This window comes from Apus apus, chromosome 4 (genome assembly GCF_020740795.1).
Source record: "Apus apus isolate bApuApu2 chromosome 4, bApuApu2.pri.cur, whole genome shotgun sequence".
Taxonomy (NCBI): Eukaryota; Metazoa; Chordata; class Aves; order Apodiformes; family Apodidae; genus Apus; species Apus apus.
The window spans coordinates 20,509,724-20,525,373 of NC_067285.1; the positions used below are offsets into that span (position 1 = coordinate 20,509,724).

At 40.8% G+C, this 15,650-nt stretch overlaps 1 protein-coding gene across 5 annotated transcripts in view; it reads right to left on the reverse strand.

The window, feature by feature from the left end:
• Positions 1–15,650, reverse strand: part of GBF1 (golgi brefeldin A resistant guanine nucleotide exchange factor 1) — a 106,405-nt gene that overhangs the window by 44,135 nt on the left and 46,620 nt on the right. The gene's annotated exons all lie outside the window — the stretch shown is intronic.

A 15,650-nucleotide genomic window follows, 5' to 3' on the forward strand; every position in this document is an offset into this window, starting at 1 on the left:
TCTTTTCGATTTGCTGTTTTGGACAGCAAGTATTCTCTCTAAAGTTGCAACACAAGAAGGCAGATGCACTGAGCTGTTGAGCAGGAGAAAGAACAAATAATGAGATTCCTAAACTTTTCAAAATGATCAATGGAAGCTTTGGGAATGGAAAAGGATACAGAAAAGAACAGCCAGAACTAGGAAAAGTGACAAAAAAAACCAACCCTAAAACCCAAAAAACCCACAAGCAATCAAGGCAAGAGGAGTCCTAAGGAGGTTTTAAGAGAAAAAGCATTGAAAAGCAAATGAAGGGGACAACAATAGAGCCAGTACATAGACAAAGAAGAGAGTGTTATAAATAAATTGCATAATCCTGAGACAAGAAATACTTAAGTACAAACAGTTGATTCAACTTGCTGAAACCTACATTTTATTCCTAATAGAAGTTAACAAGTCTAATGGCTAATACTGCCACAGGAACACTGGCATTTATATTATTGGTGATCCAGTATTGCACTTATCTGTCATGTGAGCTTCTTTGAGGCGGGGAAGAAAAAAGTCTGTAATTCCTGAACCCTTAGACAAGCTGCTGCTTTTCTGCCTACCAACCTAACTCAATTATTTTACTTTTAAAAACAACCCAAAGACTCCTTAGAATCCAAAGATTCTAAGATAAGTGAAATTCCATTTTATCATAATTCCTATTGAAAAACTTTAAGTTTTAAAGTAAAAAGCCTATGAGAAGGCATGGTAACTGTGACAAATTATGCTGAGGAATCAAAGAAGGAAGAAGAATACAGGAATTTTTGTTTTAAATAGTTAAGACAACAGAGAGAAATATCAAGTGCAATAGTCTTGTTTTTAACTAAAGGAAAATTGCAACTAAAAAGTGAAATTTTGGGAATCATGGTACAGTCTTCTACCTTTCAGCCACCAGTTCAAATCAGGCCAACACCACTAACTTGAGAGAGGTTAAAAGAAACATGATGATTCAATCTTTTTGGCTCAAGCACAACTCCCCCAGCTTGTCAGATAATATCCTGGTGTGATATTACAATTGTGTCACCTCTCAATAGCTCATGGAAATACAGAGGACTATAAGACATGTTTTCATCAATGTTTATTTAAGTATGCCTTATAGGACACTTGTCTCTTACATGCACTTGGATAACAAATACAGTAACATTACTAGGGATTATCACTAAAACTCTTCTTCCCCAAAACTGATCCTTTCTACAGAAGTCAGCACTATCATAATCCTGTCAATTCCTGCAGCCTCCTTCAATCCAGCAAGTCCCAGAATGGAAAAGATGCACCTCGATTAGTAAGAAAATGGGACTCCAGTCAACATAAATAGCTGCACAGGTAGAATGAGATGATGATGACAAACTTGCTGGCAGAGAATACACAGGTCACTGCACTCTCCAACAATCCCTTTTTGAGACAAGAAATGCATATTTTCTTTACAAGAGTGGAGGGATTTTATTTTTTCTTTCTTTCTTTCAATTAAAGCTGTGAATCTTAATGTGGTTAAAGATTAGATTTCCCCACAGTCTACCTAAAATTCCCAACTTAGATGAAGATCACGAAATGGCTTGTCATAATTAGGATTTAACTTAGGCACATACTGTTGATTACACAGCAACTCTGGCCAGCTTGCCTGATATTCAGGGACTCCAGCTTTTGTGGTAACACAGCATTTTACATTAAGCTCTCTGAAATTGACTGTGTATGCTGTAAAACAGTTTCAGACTGGGTAGTTAGTGCTGTGTTGTTGAAAAAAGAAATTAAAATATACTCAACAAGAAGAGAGCATTTTAGGTGCAAGATCTTGCCACTGAAGGACTACTGTCTGAAAGATCTAAATTCCAGTGAAACACCCATCACGCTGTTACTTATTTGCACCTGAGAAGTATTGACTTGTTTAATACAATGAGTTCCTACCATAGGCATTTACAGGCATTGAGGAATTACAGGAGTCACCTGCTTCCCTTTCCAAGCAGAACTCAATTTTCATAGCACGCTTGCTTCAATAGGAAGATTGGAAGCACAGAAAAACACTCATACTGAAGCTATTCTTTCTACATCCTGTCTAGAAGCAGATTACTCTCATTGGTTGAAGTTATCAGTTCAAAATCTGAAAGTGACACGGAAACTATGTGGAAGCTTTCAATCAAATAAAATTTTTGCAAATAAGTCAGTAAATCAAAGATCAGTCTTGTTCTTTTAACTCAATCCCACTGAGCTTAAAGAAGTTAATTCAGAAGTTCTCTCCCCAGATTATTTTCACAGCTTTTAATACTGAATGTGGCAGTGTCTAGAACCAACCTGCCAGCCCTTTAAGATCAGTAACTACAACTGCAAGGAGCACTCCCTGCTAGCTTTTACTACCAGAGCTCAAGTTTAATCTACAGCACAGAACATTAGGAACCAAATAATGCTCTTTTCACAAAACTTTGGTAAGACAGGACCATAGTCTTTAAAGGGAGTTGTTCTGCTCAGCATGTTAAAACTTCATGAAAGAGACACTACATAAAATCTTGATCTTTTTCGGCACTTAACAATAAAAACAATGCTGTGCTCTCTTGAAAATATCTAAGAATCTCAGAAAGGGCAGTAAAATCAGTTACAGCTTTAATAATTCCTCTGCCAAAGCAAAGGCTACATAAATATATATTGAATGTTTGGAAGTACATACTTGAACTTTTATGAAAGCTTTCCAAAAAAAAAAAAGCAGCTCTGATTTTTCAAGTCTTTGGTTCTTGCTGTGCCAGATTCAGTTCAGGCGTTACCAGCAAAGAAACAATAATAAACAAGAGACTTCAGAATTGCTGATAAAAGATATCTCTCCAAGTATATTTCCTAGCAAGAGACATTTCTGTGTTTGAGCTAGAAAACACCAAATGGTTCTCTGCTTAAGTAACTACCTTCAACTCTGGGAAGAGGAGAGGAGAGGACTCCAAAACCCACCAGCCCTGCAAGCATTACCTCAACCTATGGTAGTAAAAGAGGAAAAACTGAAAAAGTGTCCACCGAGAGATCACAATTTCACTAGGGTTTCCTACAAGCAGCCTTTATTTTCAATTTATTCAGAAGTATGGAAGATATATATAGATATAGATATACACACATATATATACATACACACTATTTAGTCTTACATGAAGAGCCTGGGCTGCTTTGGGGACCAGTTGAAAAGCATTTCCCATTCTTTTCATCACAGGTCTCTTAAATGAAATTTCAGGGATGCAGACAGAGATGAGCACCAGCACTACCCCAAAATGCTCATCTAGCCCTAAGCAGCACATGAGACTGAGAAGAAAGGAAAGAATTTCTTCAGTAGTGTATCAGAACAAGCTGGCAATTTTAATATGAGGAGGGACTCCTTTGAGACCACAGTGCTTTCCTTCACTCATCCTATGGTTTATTTGCACTTACACACATGTCTATAAAGATATTTAAACAACTAATTCATGTTTAAGCACCTAACTCCCATTTCAGCAATCCCATCCAGCCGTTCTGGCACTTCAGCAAACAAGCTGCATCAGACCTCTGGCGTCCCCCTTCTCCTGAAGTACAGGAGCAGGTTCCCCTCAGAAGAGGTTTCTTATTGTTAGCACACTGTTGGCACATTCCTGATCTAAAACGCTCACATAAGCTGCTTTCTCTGGCAGTTCAACTCTTCACTCCTGAATGACTCTTATCAGGATCGGCTGTGCATTCCGAATCAAAGTAAATGAACGAGAAAAAATGGTTTATGACAAGTTATTTCAACATCATTTGTCCCCAGGACAGGCAACTGCAGCCCAAACCACATGACCTGGACTCCTCTTATGCAGCAGCTGTTGGCCTTTGACGCATAGCCTTCAGAAAGGCTGTCTCAACTGTATCCCACGCACCTCTCAAATGCAGACGAGCTCAGACAAGAGCAACGCTTCCAGCATGTGCTATTACCTTCCCTGCTTACACACCAAAATGCACAATGAACAGGCATCCTCTTTTCTTCTTAAGGTGAGAAAAAAGACAAAAACAACATGGTAACAGAGCAGAAACCCAGCTCTTTGGGACTCCTGCCTATGAGCTAAATGAGTTTATGCCACAGAAAACTGAGGTAACAGCAAGTACCCCCTTACTCACCATCAAAACCACCTTCTGTAAACACTCGCTTTCTGGCCTACATGATTTTATATGTGCTTTAGTCTCAGCTCATTCGCCAAACACCAAAACATTCTGTCTTTTCACCCAGAGGTGAGAAGCCCCTGCAGTCTCTCTCAGCAAGTTAGAGGAAGAAAAGTTACAAGGAGAAAGGACAAAATTGTACTTGCCTTCTAAAACCACCTAAAATTATTGAGTATCCATACTCTTCAAATTTCAAAAATATTTCTGAAGTTTTAACTGCTGGAATAAATACTGGCTTAATCTCACACATCAAAATGCAGAATCCCAGGGAAAGGAGAAATCCTTTGAGTTGCTCTTGTGATTATCTTTTGGTTAGTTTAGAGATTAACAAATCTAGCAAACAGAACTACAGTAACTTGTTCCTCTCTAAAAATTCTGAGAGCTCAAATTTTCTTCACATAGATTCGGTTAGGTAATATACACAGAACAGCACACGCATCTTGGTTCTAGGTCCCTGGGCAGAACTCCAATTTCAGCAGCTCTATGGCTGATGAGCAGAGAAGGCACATCTTTGACCACTCTGAAAAAAATTCTGCAGACTGCCTGGAATACACGCCACCCTGCACTGCAAAGAAAGACATGCCCTAACTTCTTCTAACTAGGAAGTTTAGCCCAACATGTAATTCCAGTTTACTGATGGCCAATTAATGTAGAGTAACAAGTCTAAAAAACTAAGCTAGATTATCCACCTTCATTTGTTCCTGAACATATGTTACCCTTCACACAGTCCTGGTACAGTCAAGGTTTCAAGTGAAAAGAATCCTCTGCCATCTCTCTCCCCAAGGAGTCTTTGTAGTTTTGCTCTTGCTTTTCTTCCAAGGTCTAGATCAGCCCTTGCGATACGGTGCAATGTGTAACATGTTTCTAGAGATTTTCTTAACTGAAATAAGAACGGATTGCTACCTATAAAGTCTGACCTAGCAGCACACTAACGTGGTTAGAGAAATCTCTAGTCCTACTTCCTGAAAAGAAAGATGGCAATGTCCACTAACCTTGATAAATAAGAGGTCATCAAAAAGAGCAACCACTTGACACTCCCTAGTGGTTCCCCAAAACACCATTGTTTTATCCCAATATAAGCTCTTAACAGATTAAGCTAACTGGATTCTGACAGCTAGGGAGAAGCCGAGGAGCCAGAAGGTTATATCCTAGTTTAAAGAACACATAAATACTGCAAACTATTTTTAAAGGCTGCTGGGATTGCACAACACAGCATACAAACTCACTGTGGTAATGTGTGGAAGCAAGCTTTGTGCATCGTTGAAATCAACACTTGTCTGTAATAAGCATTACCAAAAAGTTTTACATATGATAGAAGTAAACATTGGCCCAAAATTAAGGCTACTGAACCCAATGATGGAGAGGTAAGAATCAGCTGCAATCCTTTTTAGTATGCTTGTAAAACATACTCCTCAAAGCTAATTCCTGTGAATTAAAGTGGTCATTCAGGGGCCCAGGCCCACCACATCAGGAGGGAAACAGTGCCATTCACAGCCACACATGAATGCAAGGCTAGAATTACAAATGCAGTTTGACAGGGGGAACCCAGAGCTGTCAAGCCTGTTCTGTTTGCCTAATTTAATTACAATGGCACAAATGCTTTCATTTGTCACACTCCAGCTTCATGTGTTTATCTCGCTTTCATTAAACATGACTTTAACAAATGACTGTTCCACGGTGCCAAGATCTCAAACACCCCTCAGAACCGAGATTTTTATTTTGGGGAAGGATGACAGAATGCATACTAAGCGTTTGACTCCTGATATCCTCTGGTCAGGGCAGCATAAACTCAACTGAAAAATTTTCTGCTATAACAATTATTTACATCCACCAGCAAAACAGGAGCACAGACAGTCCCACCAGTGTTAGCCATTTGTTATCAGGGTTTTCACTTGATGCCATACTTCAAATTCAGCTGTTCTGACTGCCCATTAAAAATCCCTGGGCATTTTTTCATAAGCAGGTACTTGCTACACCTTCAGTCAAAATTACACTGAAAACTCCAGCTTTCAGTGTCTCCACTGCTACTCGAAGTGCTTTTCACCCAGCCATAGTATTATGTTCCAGAGGGAGTGATATAAGTAGAAGATTCTCACTTCATTCACAAGGAAAACAAACGTCATCAACAGGAAGTATGGAGCAACACCAAATACAGCCTTTCATGGTTTATGTCCAGATGGAACAGACATAACTATGCACTTATTGAGTTTTTAATGCCAGTCATAGACATTTGCTGAATGCAGAAAACATTTAAGTTGTTGATAGCAGCTTATATCAAAAGTTAAAGTTGTTTGATTCTGATTATTTGTTAGCACTGAGGAGGCAGCAGAGATAGCAATAACTGCATCTTGACAGACATTTGTCTGAGCTCTGGCTGACACGAATTAGTCAGAGGTTATATTCAAAAAGCTCTTAAGGTGAACTGAGGGGTAATTTGGCATACCAAGGTTGAAGGTCACCAGAAGACCTTGCTACCGATCCTAGAGCATTTCCTCCCACCCTGTGACCTGAAAGAACCATGACTATTCCGATGAAAAGCAACAAATCAATGCTACATCATAAAAGCCTACTGTTTCCAAATTGGTCTCCCATGACTGTGTTTATTGCTAGTGTGAACAGTAATACACATCTACCTTTAAGTGTAATTTCAATGCTAATCCATACTTGTTTTCTAGAAACCCCTCCACCTATTTCATACTAGAAGATGAGCACTAAAGCAACACCTGATTACGCTAGCACATTCCAGAGAAAGATTAGATCAAGACCCATGATTTGTAAAGCCACATATGCCAATTCAGTATTGCTTAAATAAATTTTTATCTCCATTACAGAGAGGCTGATTTCTTTCAGTGAAAGGAGATGGGGGAATACAGCTGACCTGAGTCTCTGATAGGTTCTGAAATATACAATTGCTTTTGTGGCTTTTTCAGACAGATGCAAGCCCCAAACTCTTAGTGCCAATTGTCACGGCACTTAATCCTACTCCAGAAAACTGAACTCTTCAACAGCTCTACAAAAACTGATTTGAGATCTTATCCCTTTCTGAATATTTTGTGGCTGTTTTAGTTGGGTTTTTTTCCCCATGGGTAGAAGTTACTTAACACTAAGCTCTGAACAACTTCCAGGGAAGGGAAATCAGCCTTCCCACATACCTAATAGGAAAAAGTAAACTAAATCACGAGTTCCACAGGTAACTGGAAGTTTCACATCTATTCTTTACATTCTACCGCTCCCCCTCTGCTCTAATGAGACCCCACCTCAAGGACTGTGTCCAGTTCTGGAGCTCCCAACACAAGAAGGACATGGAGCTGTTGAAATACATAGCCAACAAAGCTAATACCAGAGGCAATATAGGCCCACTGCTGAATGAGGTGGGTGCCCTGGTGACAGAGGATATGAAGAAGGCAGAGGTGCTGAATGCCTTCTTTGCCTCTGTCTTTACTCCTGCAGGCTTTTCCCATGAGCCCCAGATTCATATAACCCCAGAAGTAGTCAAGATAGGTGAGGACATAGTAGATGAGGATTGGGTTAGGGATCAGTTGCATAATCTGGACATCCATAAATCGATGGGTCCGGATGAAATGCATCCAAGGGTGCTGAGGGAGCTGGCGGAGGTCATTGCTAGTCCACTCTCCATCATCTTCGGTAAGTCATGGGTAACTGGAGAGGTGCCTGAGGACTGGAGGATAGCAAACGTCACTCCAGTCTACAAGAAGGGCAAGAAGGAGGACCCGGGTAACTATAGACCGGTCAGCCTCACCTCCATCCCTGGAAAGGTAATGGAACAACTTGTCCTTGGCACTATCTCTAGACATATCAAGGAGATGGGGGTCATCAAGAGCAGTCAACATGGTTTTACCAAGGGTAAGTCATGTTTGACTAACCTCATAGCCTTCTATGAGGAAATTACTAGGTGGATAGATGATGGTAGAGCGGTTGATGTGGTCTATCTTGATTTCAGTAAAGCATTTGACACCGTCTCCCACAGCATCCTTGTAGATAAGTTGATCAAGTATGGGTTTGATGATCAGGCAGTGAGGTGGATCAAGAACTGGTTGAAAGGAAGAAGTCAGAGAGTTGTAGTCAATGGGGCAGAATCTAGTTGGAGGCCTGTGACTAGTGGAGTCCCTCAGGGGTCGGTACTGGGACCGGTGTTGTTCAATATCTTCATCAACGACCTGGATGAGGGCACAGAATGTACCCTCAGCAAGTTTGCTGATGACACCAAGCTGGGAGGAGTGGCTGACACACCAGAAGGCTGTGCTGCCATTCAGAGAGACTTAGACAGGCTGGAGACTTGGGCGGGGAAAAACCTGATGAAGTTTAACAAGAGCAAGTGTAGAGTTTTGCATTTGGGGAAGAAAAACGCCATGCACCAGTACAGGTTGGGGGCTGACCTGCTGGAGAGCAGTGTAGGTGAAAGGGACCTGGGGGTCATGGTAGACAGGAGGATGACCATGAGTCAGCAGTGTGCCCTTGTGGCTAAGAAGGCCAATGGCATCCTGGGGTGTATTAGAAAGGGTGTGGTTAGTAGGTCAAGAGAGGTTCTCCTCCCCCTCTATTCTGCATTGGTGAGGCCACATCTGGAATATTGTGTCCAGTTCTGGGCCCCTCAGTTCAAGAAGGACAGGGAAGTGCTTGAAAGAGTCCAGCGCAGAGCCACAAGGATGATTAAGGGAGTGGAACATCTCCCTTATGAGGAAACGCTGAGGGAGCTGGGTCTCTTTAGTTTGGAGAAAAGGAGACTGAGGGGGGACCTCATCAATGTTTACAAATATGTAAAGGGTGAGTGTCAAGATGATGGAGTTAAGCTTTTTTCAGTGAAGACCAGTGATAGGAGAAGGAGTAATGGATACAAGTTGGAGCATAGGAGGTTTAAGATGAATATCAGGAAAAATTTTTTTACTGTAAGAGTGACAGAGCACTGGAACAGGCTGCCCAGAGAGGTTGTGGAGTCTCCTTCGCTGGAGACATTCAAAACCCGCCTGGACGCCTTCCTGTGTGATGTACTCTAGGTGACCCTGCTCTGGCAGGGGGGTTGGACTAGATGATCTTTCGAGGTCCCTTCCAACCCCTAGGATTCTATGATTCTATGATTCTATGAAGCGACTCCAGAGGAGGGCTATGAAGATCATCAAGGGGCTGTAGCACCTCACCTATGAAGACAGGCTGAGAGAGTTGGGGTTGCCCAGCCTGGTGAACAGAAGGCTCCAGGAAGACCTTATAGCCTTCCAGTACCTGAAGGGGGCCTACAGGAAAGCTGGGGAGGGGCTTTTTATAAAATGCATGTAGCAATAGAACAAGGGGGAATGGCTTTACCCTGGAAGAGGGTAAATTTATGTCAGACATTAGGACAAAATTACTTGGTGTCAGGGTGAGACACTGGAACAGCTTACTCAGGGAGGTTGTGGATGCCCCATCCCTGGAACTGTTAAAGGCCAGGCTGGATGGGACTTTGAGCAATCTGGTGTAGTGGAAGGTGTCCCTGCCCATGCAGGGGGGTTGGAACTAGATGATCTTTAAGGTCCCTTCAAACCCAAAACATTCCATGATTCTTTAAAAAAAAAAAAAAAATCAAACAGCAAAACCCACAACCAAATATCCCATAGCCACAGGGTGAGTGAAATGCAGATAAGCAGGAAGGACTAGACCTTTTTTCTTTGTTTAGAATGAGCTGCAATTGTTTTGAAAGATTTCTTTCATAAAATCACCACACACGGGACAACAGCCAGTTCTTATGATGAACCTGCACTAGCTCTGAACTTCAGAACCCACAGGCACTCCTCTGATCCAATGGCATCCAACTCTAAATGAAATTACTAACCCAAACTAAACCAAAGCAAAAAGCAGTCATCCCGTGACAAATTCATCTGCCCTTGACCAAACGCTGATAGTTATTGATCTTGCTGCTATTGTGAATTAGAGCCAGGTTTCCCAAGGTTCCCTCCTAATACGAGAAAGAGAGCATGGCCACTCTAACAAGGCCGACTAGGCTAAATGAAACCTCCTGGGAATTGCTTTGCACACTGCCAAGTCCAGAGGATGGACTGATCCATCCATCTTAATGACAGCACAAGTTTGATGTATGTCAAGTTTAAGCACTCTTTTTCCTCTGTAAAAGAAATTGGCACATGTCGAAGGAAGAGCAATTAGATTGTGACACTCTACAGAACTCTATTCAGAATAATCACTGGACTTGCTTCACTGTGATATTTTATATGTCTTGCACAGTACCAGGTCCAAACCAAGTAGGCAATTTAAAAGCCCAGGAGAAATTAAAACTTCTTCCCTGGTATTTTAAAGTGCAGTAATTCTCCACAGCTTTGTGTGTCTACCATGCTATGAATAGAGCTCTCATTGCAAATTCACCATGTTGTGGAAAGGAAAGCTTCTCTATTTCTAAGAGGCTGGGAAAAAAGATTAAAGTTTTATCATCAATTAGCTGTCTGGATGTTACCCTGTTCTGTTTACCCCTTCCTCAAGGGAAGCCCATGAGTGCCAAGGGGAAAAATTAAAAGGAAATTGAAGAACAACAAAGCTCAAATAAGCCAAGACATTTCTTGTGTTGCCAGAGAATCTAAAAAGCAGCAATGAGACAGACAAAATCTGAAGAATGAAAGGGCCTGATGGTCCAAGAGGAAAGAGAATCTTTCAATGGCAAAAATCTCTCAAAGGTTTAACGTACCTTGCTGTTGTAATTTACACAAATTCTTCTATCCAACCTGAAACAATCTAGGAGACACTGTGCTCCACCGTGTTATTAGCACAAAGCAGAATTCCCAAGTGCTAATGGCAAAATACAACTGCCCAGAGCTAAAGAAACAACACGCTAAAGTTATCACAGACAGAAAACAGAAGCTTTAGGGAAAACAGGGTGTGAAACATCATGGAAATACTAGTTTCAAACCTACAAGAGTGGAAAGAGAACAGAAGGAAATGGGAGAAAAGACTAGCCGTAATTGGCATTCTTAAACCAAAGCTAGGATTGTTTTGGTCAAGAAAACTTGCCAATAACACCTTTTTCTCAGAACCTATAAGGTTAAATACTATTGATTTTATTCCACTTGCACTGTCTGAAAAAGCTATTGTGACAAATTAAAGATTTTTAGGATTTTCAGACTTCACTTTGTGCTCTTCTCAGTTCTATTAACTTATCGAGGGTTTTTATGTTTCCATCAGGAGGTCTAAACAATGCTACAACTCTTACTTACACAATATTTCAGAACACACACAAGAACAGGTAGCCTATGAATGCAACTATTTTCAAGACACAACATGAAGCACCAGACTGAGTCAAAGCTCTCTCTGCAACACCTTTGGCCAATGATCAGTTTTGATCCCATGGTCCTGCTCCCTCTTACATCAGCTTCTCTGAAGCCAGCATTTAACAGATGAGAGATAACCAGTATCCCAAGCAGCAGGCTTATATAAGGAGTATAAGTAAATCCTTGGTAGATAGGCCACTAGCAACACACCTCAGTAAGAGAGTACTGGTTACAGTCTCTAATAAAGTGTCAAATAATCTATTTTAGTTTACTGCTAATGTCCATGCCCACGACAGAAGAAACCACCAGAGTCCACAAAGTGATCCTGTCCTAACTTTATAGAGGCTTTCACTGACTGCATGCTGTCCAGCAGGAGTGATCTAAAAGCAACAGCACAGCACAAAATTCAACTCACACAGAAAAACAGGACTGTTTGTTCAAGCCAGCCCCCAGTTCACACACTTTTGTAGGCTTCTTCAATGCCTCTCTTCTTCCCTTAGGGCACAACATAGCCCAGCTACAAATCAAATATTCAACACACACTGAACAGGTCAGTGGACAGAACTCTGCTTTAACCTCTCACCCCTAGCATTTCTGCTACTATGACCTCTGGGATAGAACCATTGCACTTCAACAGTGTTTGTTCCCAAGACTTGGTAAAAAGTCAAAGACAGACGTTTTCAAGATTAATTCTATACAATTTGCTCTAACAGGATATATGCACATATGCAAATATACTGAGCATCAGATGGTAGCAAGGTCCTTGATCACAGTCTGCTCTCAGCTTCCATCACCCACCTCCCCTTCACACTCTTGGGCAAGTCACTTCATCTCTACTTCAATTCCTTAAATGAAAAGGGGATACATTTGGTCTTTAAGTACTGTGCCATTAGATTACCTGAAAATAATAAAAAAAATGCAGCTCACAGTAATAGCAATTCAATAGCTCTCTGCTCTATCATCCCATGTTCCCCCAAAACCAAAAGTTAACTAAGACTCTTGGTGAAATAAGCTATTTTCAAACAAACAGTTAGAGAAATATATCAAGCACTGTATAACACAAGTTAAGATTAAAATACCACACAGAAAACCAGTAGTTCCATTTGTGAAGTATCAAGGGAATAAACTGGTACATCCTGGAGTCACACCTACAAACAACTTGGCAGCATTTTGCCACTCACTTTGGGGTGCCAGTGTTAAGGAACATAATTTTTAAAAAGGCAACCTAATGTAACAAAGGGAAGAAAAAGTACATAATTTTCTAAAATGTAACAGTTAAACAGCCAGTAAACTCTCACAGCCTTGTCAGAATGAAACCATTTAACACAGAGCAGCATTTTGTTCAGCTTTGAGGCCAGAAAAGTGATTCTAGGTAACAGAAGGACTTGGAGGGCCCTTCCAAAAACTTGGGATGAAATCCCAAAGCTCTAGGAGAGCAAGGCGAGCACCTGTTTTCCTGAACAGTGAAATTTTTTTATGCTGCATACTTTACACAGAAGCTGCATTATTCTGGAGAAGCTGCATTCCAGCCAAGTGCACAGTTAATGTTTTTTGCAGCCCCCAGCCTTCAGTGATGGATGACCATTTTATAATGAAATACTTTATGCTCAATCAACTTACAAATAACGGATGTTTTATCACAGTGCATTAAAAAGAATGTTTTTAACACACACAGAAAAAAAGGCAACAGACAAGAGAATCAGTGATGAGTAGAAGCAAAAGTTATTCCTGCTAAGGGTAGTTTAAAAAAGTCCAAGTGATGTTTCACTTTAACTCTTTCACTGCTCTCCAATAACAAGTGCATGAGTTAGTATTTGCTGTGAGAACACCTACACACTGAGTCCTGGTCTAGCCTATTGAGACATGAGGATATCAGGCTTCCACAAAAAGGTTTTGGTTCATAACATTTCAATTGGGTTTCCAAAAAGCAAAGGCTAATAACTAAGCACTGTCTGAAGATAAACTTTTCAAAATACTTTAAGCTCTCATGTCCATTCAGCATTACAAAAATCACTCCTCAGACACCCCTTAATCAGCTGTGTGGTTTTCTCCTCCTAGCACTGCTTCCACCCGTCAATGCTGAGCAATAAACCAGAGAAATGAATGCTCTGCACCCAAAGACTACTGTGCTTTCTAGACCAAGGTTTGGAACCAAACATCCAAATTAAATCAATAATCTTGTTCAAAACTCCATGCTTGCTGTTATACCACAACTGTTACTGTTGCTGCACACTACATGTCAAGAAACCCTAGAAATTACAGGGCTATATTTGAGCCAACACTAGGTCCTGAAAGAACCCACAGCTGAAGCACTGATTGTGCCTTTTCTCCCAAATAGCACATGAACTCTCTAACCTAGTTCAAATATGCAGTGAACACAAGCTACACCAAGGAAAATGTCAATTAGATACTGTGAAAGACTTTTTCTAAAGAAGGGTGGTCAAACACCAGAACAGTCTACTCAGAGAAGCTGTGGGAGCTCCATCCCTGAAGATAATCAGAATTCAGCTGGCTCTAACCCTGAACACAATCTCACTTTCAAGCTAGTCTTGCTTTCAGCTGGGGATTGGAGCAGATGACCTCCAGGTCTCTTCCTACCTAAATTATTCCAACTCTGACTTGTGGTTACCAGAAATAAAAAAAGCCTCTGACGCTGTACAACACAAATGCAGTCACCACTCTTAACGTTCACAAAGTGAACAGTTTCCCTTCGCACATCTTCTACCAGTTAGCATCAGCAATAACTAAAGACAAAGCAGGAGCTCATTCCAGAACTAACCCTAGAAAACATTCATGACTTTCTAAACCAGTCTTCTAAAGAAAAGCTGCAAACTCAGGCTGTGACTGAACTGAAAAAAAAAACATCACACCACATTTTACCAATTTGGGGGACTTCTAGAAAACTAGCAGAACTAGAGCATATTGCTCCTCTCTTCCCTTAAAATGATATGACATCTGCTGCAGATACTAAGGTCAACAAACAAACAGTAACTTGGTTCTGAGCCACAACTTCAGATCTAGATTAGTTATCCCAGTTGCACAGCACCACCTCAAGCTCCACAAAGTTCAGAGTTAATTTATAGAGCCTTCACAGTACTGTTTGAAGCACTGCAAATATTAATCAGTCCAAGATTCTTAATCACAAAATCAATTCTCCTCCCCGTTCCTCAGCTGAAAGCTGGCACTCAATGAATCAGACCAAAGGGAGAATAGAGTTTCCAGCACCTGCTTCAGCTTTTAAATGTCCAGTTGAAACTGCTGTGATCTGGCAGCAGGCAATCTTTTCCTGCTCTGTGAAGGACTGAATCACAGTACAAAAAGAATCCAAATAGAGAAATGAGTGAAAAGAGCAGCAGCAGGCAAAGGAAGCCACAACTTAACTTAATATGCCCAAAGAGAAAGAGCAGCTGAAGATAGTGTGCTTCAAAGTACAACATTCCCTCTGCAACTGAACATCTTACTCATCCTCTGCCTTAAGCTGGTAACTACGGGCAGTGCTGAGTATGCATTATTTGCCACATTTGTGACAACACTGTTTCAAAGAATGGTGTAAAATGTAACTCATGCTGTTGTGTGCTTTGGAATAACTTTCTTACCAGAACATTGTAAGACTAGGATTGTCTACCACAGTAAAATTAGGACTTTAAAATCCAGAAGTACAAAATGTATTCCTTCTTGAGAGGGAAGTCAGGAAACAGCCAACATGCTCATTTTATAAAATGCAGCACTATGATTGGAGGCATCCTTCTTCTACATAAGGATGCACTAATAACTAATATATTACAACACATGCTTTTCTCATACAGAGAAATAAACTCAAACACATTTATTCTTCTTTATAATAAATCTCTTAACAAGTGATTGCAAAGCTGAAACAAGAATATACCTACCAGTAGATTCCTTCCACAAACAGGAAAGGAAACCTAACTTAGCACTACCATCTGCTACAAGACCAAAAAAAAAGCACATCCTTTAGCCCTGGTCAACACAGAGCATCAGTACAATTTCCCTTAAGAATTTAATTTAAGCCTAGGAGTTAGAATGGCAAAACAACTTAAGATGAATGCAGCTTTACTGGGATAAGAGCCTTTGCAACAGTATGGCAGCACTCAAAATAGGTAGGCTGCACCTGCAGACCACAGTCAGTGGTTTTAAATCCTATTTTAATTTGCCTCTAGCACAGACGGGAGTGGTACAGGGACTGTATAACAAACTTACAAAAATACA